This window comes from Leptonotus elevatus, chromosome 10 (assembly GCF_054856555.1).
Source record: "Leptonotus elevatus isolate MCC_2025b chromosome 10, RoL_Lele_1.0, whole genome shotgun sequence".
Classification (NCBI taxonomy): domain Eukaryota; kingdom Metazoa; phylum Chordata; class Actinopteri; order Syngnathiformes; family Syngnathidae; genus Leptonotus; species Leptonotus elevatus.
The window spans coordinates 11621449-11638217 of NC_141248.1; positions in this window are offsets into that span (position 1 = coordinate 11621449).

Sequence of the window (16769 nt, forward strand, 5' to 3'; positions counted from 1 at the left end):
CGCCACTAACACATAGTGTTAGCATAGAGTTTGGTGGTGGATGTTTTTAGCGAAACATTAAACGAGAGACTACAAATGCTAGCTTACTTGCCTGTAGCATCTAGCGATAATAGCCACTTAAAGTAGTCAAGCGGAATTTGTACTAATAAGATGGGAAATATTCTTTCAGTTGGATTGGAAGTTTAATCAAAACAGACAGAAATATGAGCTAATCTAGGAACAAAAAACTAAAACGAACTAACCTAAACCAACCTCAAATAATACGCCACACAATAATTCAAAATATGTAAAAGGGTAAAAATGATTGTCCTGACACAACAGACTAAAAAGTTGGCAGTTTTTGTTGAGTAAGACTTTTTTTTGACTAAAATAAAGACTAACATGCCAACCAAAACTTGATGACATTAAAACAAGATGTTGACTAAATGTGATAAAAACTAACAAGCGCGATTGAAACTGGACTAAACCTGGGACTTCATTTTAAAATGGCTGATTAAATTAACACTACATGTGAGCATCATCGCACAACAAAACACACATTGCACGGCCTTAGGATGGAACAATTTGTCGTCCGAGGAAGTCATAGATGTGCTAACAAGATGTTTGTGCACACACTCACATGCCGGCAGGCAAGGAGAGCCAAAGAAAAGTGAAGGAGGGTCTCATTCAATACCTCAAGGACTCCCTTCATTTTTTGGCACTTGTGACCAACAAGTCTGGGAAGGAGTGCTCAGCCTGCAAGTGTGTGCGTGCGTGTGTGTATACGGTATATGTGTGTGTGTCGGTGACGAGCACTACTCACACCAACCCAAACACAACAGTTGAAGCTGTGCGTGACGACTTGCAGAGGCAAGAGACAGAAATTTGACACACACTTTGATTGTCACACATATAAACCATTTATTTTTCTCATTATACAGGCTGAGAAAAGTCAATGTTTGAATTTGTTTATTAACAACCAGATTTGCTTTCGATTGGTGTCATTCTCAATCCCTTCACCATATGTGCGTGTTTTCATGTACCATTGAGCTCACATACACCGTGAACATTTGTCTTTGATGTTTGGCTTGAAACTGATCTGGTCTAAATGTGATGGAAAACATTTAGAAGTGATGGAGGCGCCAGATGAGCATATATGATGAATGATTGAGGTGGGCCTGTTTTTTTTTTATGAGTGAATTTACTGTGTGTGCGTGTATGTATATGTGTGTATATATATAGATATATTTATATGTGTGTGTGTGTGTGTATATGTATACAGTAAATCATCTTGGTATTAAGGTTGCAACTCTAAAATTACCTTTTTATTATTATTATTATTATTTTGCTAAATAAAAACAGTATGTACCCTGTTAAGTTTAAATAAATAAATAAATGTTAACACTCCTCTTCTACTTTAATTCTTGTGAGCTACTCATGTTGTCCTAGGTTGGTACAATTGTATTTATTTATTTTAATGACAATGCAGAGAAAAGAGGCATCTGTGTTTGCAGTGTCTCTTTCGTCTCTGCTGCACATAATTGCTGCTTGAGAAGGAGAAAAAAAAATCCATTCGAGACACGTCAAAGAGGCGGCTCGTTTGCTTAACTCTGCAAGCAGCCAATCATAGTGTGCCCTGCTTAGGTGTCCCCTCAAAATGGAAAAGAAAAGCTCAGTGCAATACGGACGACAGGAACAGTACAACCTTCACTGTGCTACCTGATTGGCTTTCATTCCATTTTACGTCCAATCGCAGGGTCTGTTGCTCGTCTGTCCTCGGTGGTGACCACACACAACAGGACTTCTAAGTGGAAAATTTGGACATGCTTACAACAATCACTTAACACACCACAGGATAGTCTTTAACCTTCAGATAGTCAGGATCATGCTCGGTAGAGCCTGGACTTACAAGGGACTAAACCACGCCTTGTAACACAAAACCCTGGTTTTGCAAATCATCTGTCCAAATTGAAATGAATGGGAAAGTCAGTAATCAGTTCTAGGGGCTAAAAAGACCAACAAAAAATATTGTAACATGTTCTTTAATAAGAAAAATAGCACTCTACATGATCATACTTCAACTTATAAAATAGAATGTTAACTATTAAACAGTTTCAACATTCTGATTATTCATTGGACATTGTGCTGCTCCTTCTGGTATGTGTGCCATGGCCAGCAGGGGGCAATATAATCGAACTAACATTACAAATGTTGGTTTGATGAAACACAGAAGATTGATGTGCTGTTTTTCGCAAGATTATATACATGGGTGTATATTTGTATGTGTTGCATCTTTTATTTATTTTTATAAATATAAGTTGGTTAAATTATACAGTACCTACCATGACATCAACTTTAGTTTTGTTAGCCCATCTCTGAAATGTCGCATTGTATGTTAGCCTTAATCTAATGAATTCTAATAAAACAAAGTTAGCTTTCTTTATAACTCATGTAATTTTCTTTGTTTTATGTTTAGTTTGAAAGTAAACTTCTACTCTTAGTGGCATTAAACAGCGTTTTCCAAGAATTTTTCATTTATCTGCCACAAACTGCTGCTTGTTGTGAAGTTAGCTGCCACCATTTAGCACCTTTAACTGCCGCTGTCACTGGAATTCAGTCAATTTGCATAGATTGTTAAAATGGCCGCCTCGCATTTAGTCATTACAATACCAGAGGCCTCACTCTTTATAGGATTCCCTCCTAAATTCTTGTGATTTTAGATTTTAATTGTATCGTGAAATGGCGAGATCCGCAAAGATGCACAACTCGCCCCCGCGCACACGCAGTCCGTTCCCCTGAGCGATCTTGTATCAAAGCAAACAAATGACACGCTGTCTTCTCCTGTCGTCCCCCCACCCCCCACCCCCCTTCCCCGCACTGTCACTTTTGATGCGCGCTTGTGTAAAATGACACGCCGTATCTCTCGAGCTGACATTATCACTCGCCAATGCGCTCACATCTTCTGGCCGCACGCCTTTCCCACAGGACTCCCTACAGCAGTGGTCTTTGTCTCTGAAAGCGTCACACACACACACACGCACACACACGGATCGAGAAACACCGCTGTGATTTTACCTCTTCATTGTGTGCTGCAAGTCACTGGTTCAAGGTGTGAGTGAGGCCGGGACGTTTTGGGAGAACGAGGATGAGACTGGCTTGCTTCAGTAACCTTGTAGGAATGTGCGCATGTGTGTGTGTGTGTGTGTGTTTCACAAGATGAATTGTGAGCAGGCTGATGTTTTTTTTTTTTTTTAATCCAACAGAAAAAGATGTAACCCAGAGAAGCTGTGTCACATTAGTGTGGTCATCAGTGTTAAGCTGACATGTAGAACAGCCCAGATACAATAACCAGCTGAAGACTCTATCAGCGTGTATAGCGATGAGGTGATAGATAGCAGGAAGGACTGTTTTATTTAACAGCAATCAAACAGAAAAGAGAAAGTCAATTATTTTTTCAGATGAGTTATTACAACACTGCAAAGTTTATTATAATTCACAAAAGTGTGAGGATCCTTAAATTGCCGACATTTCCAATGAACAAAGTTCAGCTGTTTTTTGTTGCTGTTTTTGCTTTGACTTGCCAGTAAAAAAAAAAAAAAAACATTGAGTGGTGTATGTTGGCAGTGAACTCAACTCAACTTGCATCACAACAAGCAACAGTTTGGCAGTAAGGCTGGATATCAATTCAGATTTCCAAAATCGGTTTGATATGATTCACAGGTGTCTGATTCAATTCCATTCATGATTGACTTTTATTGATTTTCGATTTAGGTAAGGATTTCACACAGTACCAATATTTATTTATATATATTTATATGGCGGCACGGTGGCTGACTGATTAGCACGTCCGGCTCAGTGGAGAGGACGTGAGATCGAGTCCGGGCTTCGGCCTTCCTGGATGGAGTTTGCATGTTCTCCCTGTGCTTGCATTGGTTTTCTCCGGGTACTCCGGTTTCCTCCCACATTCCAAAGACATGCATGGCAGTTTAATTGAACACTCCAAATCGTCCATAGCTGTGATTGTGGATGGTTGTTGGCAACCAGTTCAGGGTGTACCCCGCCTACTGCCTGAAGCCAGCTGGGATAGGCTGCAATGCCCCCCGCGATGGATGGATATTTATATCTACATTATTATTTTTATATCATATTTGATTTATATAATATATATATATTTATATAATTGTAAATAATTAAAAATATTCTGAATTGTTCAACAGTGCTATAAGTCAAGTCTTTCGTGAATATAAGTACTTCTAAACCGCAAGGTATTAAAAAAACAAAAACACATGAAGTTATGGCAAAAGTTTTATGAATCAGTATTGGGCTATGAAAAGGTAAATTGATCCAATTTGATTAATTGATTTGAGCAGTGAACAATTCTTGAAATCCTGGTCGAGGCATACTGCCAAACTAAAAATAAAATAAAATAAAAGTTTTTGTAATGTAATTTCCAGTCATGTCAATGGGGAAAGATGATTTGATCTGAAATTGATTGAGTTACGAGCGTGGTCAGCGAACAAATTAAACTCATATCTCAAGTCACCACTGTATTTCCACTCTGGTTGCGGAACACATTGCGCTTTGGCCTGCTGTACTTGAGGAGTGAGCTGGGGGGAAAAAAGAAAAACAACTCACACACACACAAATACACCTCTTAGTATTTTTGACATTGAAAATAAAACAGTTTTCTTTGTGGAGCTTTTATTTAGTGCCATTCTCATTGCAGATGCGTGTTTGGTAACCTCATGTTAAACTGCAGCTCTCTTTAGAACCAAAAGAAAGAAAGAAAGAAACATTCATGTCCAGTAGGTTTCACAGCCTTGGAAGTTTAAGATCATCTAAAGCGATATATATATATTTGTTCATAAAAGTTGCAATGTGGAATTTATTATCCATGTATTGACATTTGAGGAATGTGTATAATATGTGGCCTGAAAGGCTCAATGACTTCCATTAAGTTCCACTTCGGTCTCCTGGACTATTCATCTCTTTGCTTTTGACTAACAAAGAGGCAACCATTTATAATCATAACTAATTTTTCTTGTGTTGAAGAATTTCCATTTGATGTGCCATGCATTTAAAGCCAACACACTCCCACGTTCATTCAGCCTGTCTCCCAACAGTGAGTTAAAGCATCCCATTTAATCATCATGAAAATGTTTGATACATCGATTGCCTGGAATGCACTTGGTGTATGTGAATTATGCACATCCTATGCAGTACCGTACACTCAAACTGTATGCATCATTTTCCCTTTTTACTCCAGGTGGGTATGTGTGTTTGTGTTCACAAAAACATTGTGAAAAGCATTAGAGGTCATCACGGTACTTTTTTTGTTCCATCAAAAATGTTCATGGAAGGCATTGTTGAGTGAATTTCAATAATCACCCTGAAGGACTTTTTTTTTTTCCCCCTGCTAAATGTATCTCTCTCTTTCTAATTCCCCTTCACCATATGTCTGGCAAGCCATCATGTCATTGCTTCCTTTTCTATTCCCATGTGTTTGATTCTGACAAATACATGGATTATCGACCAGGGGGGATTTTTAAATATATGGCTAATGTGAGCTTTCATGCCTGTGCTTTAATCTGCTGAGTATTTAAAACCAATCTTAAGGAAGGAGAGAGAAAAAACGCAGAGGTCAGGCTTTTTCTGCGGGAGAGCGAGCGCGGGAGATTGGGCGACATCACCCAGGCAGGAATAGGAAGTAAGGAAAAGACAAAGGTTTAGCTTCTATTTAAATTCTAACTCGGATTAAGTGTCGAATCGCGGGTATCAAACCTCACAAGTCTGTCAAAGAAAGAAGTTTTCGCTGGGAAGATTCGAGAAGATTTTTGCATGTGCGTCCTGACTCACCTTTCTTGGTTAAAATTGCTGGTGAAATGTGAAAACAGATCTCTCCCAGTCTGTTGAAAGTAGAAAGGACACAATACAGTGATGGATGAAAGCCCACTACTCGCTCTGAGTGACGCCTCCTTGTTTTAAAATTCAAACTTCCTCCAATAACTGTCTTGATTTCATTCACTTTCCCTTTCATCTTTCTTCTTGCTTCTCCTCCTCTCACAACGCTTTTCCCGTACTCGCCTCTCCTTTTGTCATTTTCAGGTCCATCTAAAAAAAGCCAGACAGCCCCCTGTGTGTGTGAGGCCAAAGAGCACAATGTGATTTGCGAGATTACTCCCCTAGCCAACTTTTAAACTGCATCAAGCTACTTCCAGGCCAGACTTTATTTTATAGTTGTAATGTGAGGGAGTCAACCCAAAACATTTCATTACAATGGTATGTTCTAACTCTACAACTAGTGTAAACACAGCATTCTGATTAATATCCAATTTGTCGAATAGGAAAAATAAGCAGCAAAATGTACCCATTTTTATCCATCTCAGGGGACGGCCATTTTGCCACTTGGTGCCGAGTGAAAATGACATCACAGTTGCTCAGGGCTCAGGTAACAGCCAATCACGGTTCAGCTGTGAATGTCACACGACTAAACTCAGAAAACAGGTGAGCCATGTTTGGTTATTACCTCAGTCCTGAGTAACTATGATGTCATTTTTAGTCTGCAAGTAGCAAAATGGCCGCAAAATGGATTAAAGAAAACGATGGATTTTGCCGCTTAAAGGGAAATTCAACCCAAAAATTGTCTTTCCAATAATATGTTAATATGTGCCCGCACTAGTCTAAGTATGTCATTCTGATTAATATTGTGTTTGTGGAACATGAAACAAGCAGAAATAAACGCCTACAGCATTGTGATGAATATTGCATTTGTGGAATATGAATTATGAAGCAAAATACAGCCGTTTTTATCCATCTCTGGGGGCGGCCATTTTGTCACTTGCTGTCGACTGAAAATGGCATCACAGTTGCTCAAGACTCAGGTAACGGCCAATCACGGCTCCACTTGTGAATGTCACATGACCAAACTCAGAAAGACTTACCACTTACCAGAGACTTGAGTAACTGTGATGCCTTTTTCAGTCGATAGCAAGGAGCAAAATAGCTGCCCTCTGAAATGGAGAAAAATGGGTGGATTTTGAGACTTAAATAGATGCATAGTTGCGGAGCTTTCACATACACACACACACACACGCATATTTGTTACTGAGAAGTTAGAGACAGACGTACGTAGAAGTGGAGTGAAGTTTACACAGTGTGCCGCGTTTGCACGTCTCACCCGGGCTAGTTAAGTAGGGCACGGCTGATATCATCTGATACACTTGTTTGCTCGCCAGCCACACAATCACAGTCTGTCCGGGCTGCTGAGGAAGCATTCAAACAGCTATTTGAACATCAATGCAGCATGCAAATAAAATTCACCACCCCCTTTTTTTCGCATCAGATAAGATAACCACCAAGGCCTCATCTGGCAGCTCTGAGATGTGTTTTGCATCCCGAGGCGACGCTGCAGCTACAAAAACATTATATATGAGCCCTCTCAGCAACTTTACTCCTAAGAACGGGGAAGTTGGCGTGCACGTGAGGGTGCACGCAGGCTAAACAGTAACAGAGAAGAGGGGGGTGTGGATTAGCGAGCAGAGTACAGTAGAGGGGATGAGGTGGCTCTTTAATTTGGAAAGTTTGATGTGAATGACGCATATAATGGCTCCCCAAGATGATGGATTCAGCTACACATGCAATATGGAAAAGTGATCCATTGGCCCTTATTCTCTCTCACAGCCTCTCTATCTTTCTCCATCCCCAATTTCTTACCTCAATCTTCCATATCACCCACATGAAGTGACTTTTTTTTCTTTCTTTTTTTGCCTCACAGTCACACACACTCTGACTCATAGTTTGAGACTCTCAGTAAGTCTCCGTTTGTCATCCCCTCAAGAAGCAGTCACAGCTTTCCTGCACACACTCGGCCGTTTTATTTAATCAGGTTTGGCGACGATGTGTAGATTAACACCAGTAATATTTTGGGATATATTTGCACAATATGCTACAATACACGAGTTGTTCCCAAAAATGTTTTTACATTTAGATATCTACTAAAATGTGGTGATAGATGAAAGTATTTAATGGGCATTCTACTGTTTGTGATTGCTGTAAAATCTTGTGAATAATAATTATAATAATAATAATGTTGCAAAAATATAGAGGTCTTAATAAGGAACAAAAATATTTTCACATTGTGCTGCTGATACAGTTGTTGTCTTCTTAAGATAGTTCCAGGCATATGCAGGAGGTGGAAGCATCATTTGGTGCCAATCCAAATTAGGAGTGTTCGCCCTTGGCAGAAAATTTGGCTTTGCCAAGTGCTATTATTGCATTCAAGCAGGCTTGCAGGGGTGTAAAACTACACAATAAGTGTCCTTAAAATTATAATTTAATAATTTTTTTAAAAATTCATTTAGAAAAGTATTTAATTGGAAACACCACCCAATATTATGCAGGGCAGTTCTCCGCCATTTAAAATTGAAAACAGATCAACTGATGTTATGGAAGTACTTTTTTTTTTTTAAACCAAAGTAAAGGACATCTGTTTCAATAAAACGCCATTTTGAAACGCTGGAGCAGCTGAAGCGCAAGAACAACCTCAATCACTCCCGTGTTTGTTGGTTTCAAATAATCTCCCCTTGTATGCTGTTTTTCTCCCTGCATCTTAAATGTAGTACTGGGATATTTATTTTACTATTATTTTTTGGGGGGATAATGCCATAGTTAACAGTTATAGCAAGTAAACTCGCATGCGTGAATTGTTTTCTCACTGTATAAATGTGATAGTTAAACCTGAATTCAGCTATTAGCTCCACATATTCTGACAAGTTGTGACTAGTTATGTTTGTGATATGACTCTCGTTTAAAGTACAAAATATTTTCGAGCTTGAATCATTCCAGTAATAGCATACATCTTGTTAACTGCTGTTATTATTTACATTTAAAAATCAATTAAGTTAACATGAGTGATGCATGACGTGAGGTCTAACAGTTCACGGCAGTCTGGTGCGTGATATTAAATAGAGTTTGTAATCAGTTTACCATTCAGTCTGCAGGTGTTACAAGGGGCCACTGTTGAGATCTATGATTAACCAGAGCGCAAGAAAATATCATTTTTAATTTGTAGCATTGAAGTGGCTGCTAACATTTTTTTTTCTATTGAGAAAATGTTTTTGTTCGTATTTTAATGGTGAGACGTTGTCCAGTTAAAGTGAACTGCAGATGTGAGTTTTCAAATATTTCCAAGTTTTGTATTTCTGCTCACCTTTGTCACATCTAAACCACAAACCCAGCTGGCAACACGGAGTCGTCTAAAATGTATGATTGGTCCGTTTTTCTTTGATCAGCTATAAATCATTTCAGACAGATACGATTTTTGTAGTAATGCAGGTTACTAATTGTGTTGTGGGTTCTGCCCGAGGATAGAATTTGCGGGAGGACAGAGCTGGCATGTTGTAGCATTAAAATGAGTTACTTTGAAAACAGGAATTTACAGCCGAGGCTCAGAACGGAGCCTGATAAACTATATATTTTTTAAACCTTGTTTTAAAGTTTTCGCTGTCACCTAAAAGCATTTTCATCTCATTAGCAATAACCCTTTATCCCTTTCTACAGTATATTGTCGCCCCCACACTTGACATCTATGCACTGGTGTTAATGTGAAGATAGTTGGCCTTTATGTCGTTGTCCATTTGGCTGATATGTAAACATAAGGACCAACATGTCCACACACATACACACGAATACACAACCACTTGTGTCCAGATGATTATGGCGCTATAAGGTGCCCTCTGACTCCCATCAACACAAAGGTGCCGCTGATGCTCCACAGAAAACTCACAGTCCTTTTCTTCTTTTGCACTCAAACATAATTCTCTCCATTTGGCATTTTGACATCATATCTTCAGTCACCCCTTGTACAGGATTTTTTCCCCCTCCCTACCTGGCAAAAAGCATGGCCACAATAACGTTATTTTATTTTTCCTCCCCGCTCCAGTGCACAACATTCAACCCTTAACACTCCATTCTTTTTTTAATGTCTTTTTTGTCCCCGTCTGCCTGTCCTCTACTTTGACTTCCAAGGTCAGACAGGACAAACAATGCCACTGGTGTCTGCTTGAACGTTACTCACTTACCATTATTGCTGCCGCGGTTGCCTTGGCAACACACTAACCATTAATTTTCAATTAAAGCAGACAAAGAGATGACAGCCCAGGGTCCATGGAAGATGTCAAGAAGCAGTATTAATATACGACAAGTGAGCATAATTGTGCGTCCATTTTCCTCAGCTCTCATCTATGCTATCGGGGAGTTGTGAAAGCGGCAGATAATTTGAGGGTGTGGGAAACGTCGCTCTCTGTTTTCCTTTAACCAAGACGTCGCCTGATGTATCTCTCTGAGAAATATGGCATTCATCATTACCTTTATGAATATTTTGTCAGGGATGTTATTATTTTCATTAGAAGAAAATGCTATTGCAATGGCAATTCAAACTCACACACACCTGTGTAGGACACATGAGAGACTGTTACAGGCCTAAATAATAAATATAATGTGGGTGTCATTTATTTTTATTTTTTTACAACCACACAACATTTGTTGACAAATGCTGATAAACATTCTATATAAATTTTTCCTGAAGAAAAAAAAGGGGTGTAAAAAAAATCCAAAACGTGGGAAGGAAGGAAGGAAAATCTGTGAATATGCTAACCCACGGGTGCCAGACTGCCAGTATGCACGGATCAACTGTAGTTTTAAGTTGTAATATCACTATTCACTACTAGATGGCATACATCTCTTAGCTACTCTTACACTGGGTTGTATATTGGCCCTATAACACGACGTGAGTAGGCCTTATTTTTTGTGGTTTTAGAATGATATGCAAGACAAACATAGTACCTCAATAATAGTCAAGTCAACTTTAGAGTATGTGATTATGTGATTTGTTGTTGGTTTAGAATAGTGGGCCTTTTAAAACTGCATTAAAAAAAAAATTATAATCAAAAATTGAATACATTAAGTCCGTATTTTGTTCATATTCAAAATATTTTTTTTGTCATACATCAGGTTAGGAAGTGTATGTTCCTATATGGCCCCCCAGTTTCACCGATGAAAAATGACGGCCCCTTCCTAGATAGACTTAAAAATCAAGTTCAAGGCAATTGTGAATGGGCATAGAGTGCCAGCAACATGTAAGTCAGTAACGTGAAACACTCAATGGTGTAGCAAGAAATGAAGCTTGTGGTGAGTAACCTGCTCCTCTCATCTGGAATCTGAACTTGGAAAAATACCTAAATACAGTGAAAAGTGACATGCAAGCTACTTCAACAATATCCCTTTTAAAGTAATTCATTTTATCTTAAAATATTGATTACCCTTTTCACAGCGCTATACAAAGTAATATATAGGGTAAAAAAAATTCAGATTTCTTTTAATGATTTATTACTAAATTCTTGGGAGATTATGTTGACTCCAAGAGGAACAATTATTGGCGTGTGTTTTGAGTACAGAGAAATGTTCCGGCTATGACAAAGTGATAAAAGAAATGTCTAAACAGATTTCCTTTCCACAATCCTTCAATCTCTCCATCGCTAACTATCCCCTATCCCGTTATCCTGCCATAACAAACCACTTTTATTCCCCCACAGCCCCCTTCCCTCAACTGCTGCTGTGCCCACCCCCACACACTGTTGAGTGTGCCCCTTAAATCACACGAGTCCCTAAACTGCTCCATAAAAGATGGCAGGTTCTCTCCTGTCCAACCTCCCCCTTCTCCTTTCCCCACTCTTGCCTCCCTTCTGCCTCCACACATTACTGCTTTAATTAAGGTAATTACTTTCAGAGTAGTACTAATCGGATCCCCTTCCCTCCTGGCACATATTGACGCTCATGCGCCCACATGTGCGCACGCTCTTTCATCGTAGTGTATAACTTCTGTCACCAGAAAAGTCAACTGAACCAGGCCCGGCCTGGTTCGTCTGGACCGAGGAGGCTTGCCTCAACACCTGCGCTGCACAGTCTGTACACATCAGTGGTTTTAGATGTATGCGCAAGGATTTATTTTGAGAGGGAAACTAAACAACGGGCCTGGCCAGCAAATAAGAGGGGTCACCAAGGGGACCTGTTGGATTTCGGAAGAATCCCTCTTTGAGTACAAACTTTTTATTTTGGCACACCAGACCTGTACATTTGATGACAAACCTCGTATATATAATTGTTAAGTCCTGGCAACTGTGTGTGTAGCAAATTTAAAAATATATCCTCAATTTTAGCTGTAGAGAATTTTTGTTTGGTAATTTGGTATTTGTCACAATATACAGGACAAAGGCCTTTTCACACTGCACTTAGTTTTCTTGGTGTTCCCCACTGGGCAGGGATGATGGCGCCCTGGAACAAGCGGTGATCTCTCTCTGTTGCTGTGCTCTCTTAACCACGTCACAATGTCATCTTTAGTATTACTTACTTTTTTTCTATGCCGTTAACTGTACAACTCTGTCCAAATATTTTGCATTTTGAAATTACTCCGCCAACCTCTCCCCTATTGGATGTCTGACATCACTGACGTTCCAGAATTGAACATTTTTCAGTTCAAAGTGCAGTGCCACAATGGAAGACACCCACCTTGTGCGCCGCTATTTGAAATTCGAAATATCATTTTTGTCATACAGTTTAAAATATTATTTGTGTCACATTACGCTACACATTATGACTTTGGAATATTATTTTGATACATTACCCTTAGATATTTCTAGCAAGTATTTAGTTTAATCATTATCCCTAAAGTATTTGAGTATTAGATCAATTATTGTTCTACAATAAAGGTCATTATGATCCTAGTTTTACAAGCTGATTTGGAGAAGACAAAGCATTCCGGCATTGCACCGTGGCAGCACATTAATAGTTAATGGATTCAGTTCTGTGTGCAGTGTGAAAAGGACTTCCGGCTGATGTTAAAGGGTAACTCACCCCCCCAGCCAGACTCTTGCTCCACTAAGGAGGCCTGTACGAGACTGAGCCGCTGGGTGGCAAAGCGTGACGTAATAAATCACTTCTCGTCCAATGAGAGGGCAAATAACCAAATTGTGTTTATCCCAGTGTTTAACCTGAAGATGGCGCCACACAGACCGTTTCTGCCCCCAAATTCAAGCTTTCCACAAACGTGCACTAAAACGTCAAAAATAATGACCAGGACATGTAGAAAGCATTAGTAGATACCCGTTTATCAGAAGAAAAGTTGATTTAGTGTTGAGTATCCCTTTAAAGATACCAGTTTGAATGGAAAGTCAACCAGGACCAAATGCAAAAAATATGATTTTATGTCTTGGTCCAGATGAGAGAACCAAAGGCGTCAGAGCTTTTTATTTTGTGTGTGTGTGTGTGTGTGTGTATAAATTGAGAACGTCTGTGACTCAAAGCATCTGTGTCCTGCCTGTCCACCTGTAGCAGCTCCGGGCAATGCGATCCAGATCCAGGAGTCCTGTGTGTTCTCCCAACAAAAAGCGTCTCACAAACTGCACCTGCAGTATTTATATGTCACTACCTTCATACCGAGCATAAAACAATCATTTGTTGGGGGCGTTTCCATGTGATGGCAGATGTAAAGAAATTGACATGCAGCTGATCACTTGAATATTAAGAAAAGTCACAGCATGTATTGTTCATTTAAGGATTCGTAGATTCCTGTTTTGCTCTCGGCATCCCTCTTCTTCCCAGTTGATTACCAGAGAGACAGAAAGCAAGTGCTAAGTTGAATTCACTGTGATCTGTAGATGTACAAGTGGCCTGTCACAGGAGATTCTGAAGTCCTTTCTGTCACCATCCCCCCTCCCCGGTGCTCCCAAAGGCACCTTGGATGATAATGAGAGCGGGAATACAGGTATGGCTCAGACTCAGGGGGGTTTCAATTAACGCCCTGCAGATTAATAAAGAGTAATAAGGTGCGCTGCGCTTGTGTGTGTGTATGTGCTTTTGTGCTGCAGGAGTGTCGCCGCGTGTCCGTGCAGTGAAAAGACTCCCGTGGCTCAGCACGATGGGCACAATGGAAAAAGGGAGAGGACTGTGAAAAAACAGTGGCGTACTGTGGAGAGGAAGGCCCTCACAGCGCTGATTGGGTATTTGCCAAAGGATTTTTAATTGGTCATCTGCTTCAAGCCACCAGAGATTAACAGCAGGAGTTCCTGGGGTCTAACTAACTAGCCATGTAAAGTGGCCCAATCGGATTGGAATCATCATTGTTTCTTAAAAAGCAAACGTGCGCTGTTGTTTAAAAGGCATGCCTTTAATATAATCAGGTGGGGGCAGAATCAACTGTTCCCTGCTTGAATTTCTGTCAAGTGAAAGTGCAAAGCTCTTTGCTTTTGGTGTAGCTTGATGGCAACGGGCAAAAACATTTCGTATTTTGAACGATGATGTGATTTATCCTTGCATTTTCATTGGCCTGTATGGTTAGTGCTGTTGCAACCCCGTTTATTTCACATATTTTGAATCGCAGCAAAACTAGTTGCAGATGGTCGGCAACTGATGAAAATGAGTAGCAGAACACCATTCGCTACACATCAATCTGTGACTATGTTTGCATGCAGTCAACATTCGGGTTGAGGTTCAAATTCAGTTTTTGGAAACATTCAGGATAACCCGTTTAACTCATTCACTCCCAGCCATTTTCACTGAAGCGTTCGTTCCCGGTTGTTTTACTGGATTTTAATTGATTTTGCAAGGCCCACATAATATTGCGTTATATTGCTATAAAAACATGGAACCTACCAAAAGAAAGATCAGAGTTTCTTCTTTCATCAATAAAAAAAGTATATTTGTATCTGTTTCCGTTTTGCAGGAATTTGCATTAGAATATAAATTTCATCATTATTCGCAAACCTGTTGAATACACTTGACACAGCTTGTCGCAACATGGCCCTGGCTGATCCCTTATACTCTGCAGCCACCTGCTGGCCGTTTTTTGTAATAACTACCATTGCTTTAAGCGACCCCTTCAGGTCAGAAGCTGCATCAAAGCCATATGTATCCTCTTGCATAAGAAACATAAAAAAAAAAAAAGTATAAATAGGTTTTTGGGAGTGAAGGACAAAGTATTAAAAAACATATTTATACGTTTCTGGCTTGACGTTATGATGCAAATAGATGTCATTACCGCTTTAAACTTTCTATGGTCAATGGGAAACGCCATGGAGAAATCAACGAGTTGGGCTCGTTTAGTGAATGGCAACGTAAGATGGCCGTCGCACATACAAACTCAATTCCCAAAAAGTTGGGACACTATACAAATTGTGAAAAAAATCTGAATGCAATTATGTGGAAGTGCCAAATTTCAATATTTTGTTCAGAATAGAACATAGATGACAGGTCAAAAGTTTAAACTGAGAAAATTTATAATTTTAAGGGAAAAATATGTTCATTGTAAATTTCATGTTGCCAACAAATCTCAAAAAAGTTGGGACAGGTAGCAATAAGAGGCTGTAAAAGTCAATTGCACTTATAAAAAAAACAGCTGGAAGACCAGTTACCACTAATGAGGTCCATTGGCAACTTGATTGGAGTATAAAAAGAGCTTCTCGGAGTTGCAATGTTTCTCAGAAGCGAAGATGGGTAGAGAATCACCAATTCCTTCAATGTTGCGCAGAAAGATAGTGGAGAAATATCAAAAAGGTGTTTACCAGCGAAAAATTGCAAAAAGGTTGAAGTAATCATCATCTACAGTGCATAACATCATCCAAAGATTCAGAGAATCTGTAACAATCTCTGTGTGTAAGGGTCAAGGCCGACAAATCATACTGGATAACCGTGATCTTCGGGCCCTTAAACGGCACTGCACCGCAAACAGGAACGCTTACAGTAAGGGAAATCACAGAAAGGGCTCAGCAATACTTCCAGAAAACATTGCGGGTGAACACAATCCACCGTGCCAGCCGCCGTTGCCAGATGAAACTCGACAATACAAAGAAGAAGACATTTCTAAAGCAGACCAAGAAGCGCAGGCGTTTCTCTGGGCCAGGTGTTATATAAAATGGAATGTGGCAAAGTGGAAACCTGTTTTGTGGTCAGACCAATCACGATTCCAAGTTCTCTGTGGAAAACGGGGGCGCGATATCATACTGACTAAAGAGGACAAGGACAACCCAAGTTGTTATCAGCACTCAGTTTATAAGCCTGCATCTGTGATGGTATAGGGTTGCATGAGTGCGTGTGGCATGGGCAGCTTCCACATCTGGAAAGGTATATTCAGATTGGAGAACAACAAAAGGATTGAAATGGCCAGCCTGCAGTCCACTTATTTCACTTCCAGAGCACATTTGGCGCATCATAAAGGGGAAGGTGCAACAAAGAAAGCCCAAGACAGTCACAGTTGAACAGTTCGAGAGACGCGTGTTAGACAAGAATAGGACAGCAGCATTCCTATTTCTAAACTTGAGAAACTTGTCTCCTCGATCCCCAGACGTTTGCAGACTGTCATAAGAAGAAGAGGGGATGCCTCACAGTGGTCAAAATGGCCTTGTCACAACTTTTTTGAGATTTGTTGACACCATGGAATTTAAAATCAACATAGTTTTCCCTTAAATTGATACATTTTCTCAGTTTCAACTTTTGACCTGTTCTCTATGTTCTATTTGGAATAAAATATTACAATTTGGCACTTCCACATAATTGCATTCAGTTTTATTATTATTATTAAAAAATTAAATGAAAATTAAATAAGAAATTATTCACAATTTGTATAGAATTCCACCTTTTTGGGAATTGGGTTTGTACAAGTTGTCGACCAAGTTTCCTTGCGAATAGAACATACGCACAAACGGATGTTCTGTTGAATGGACTTAACTTGATATGCGTTT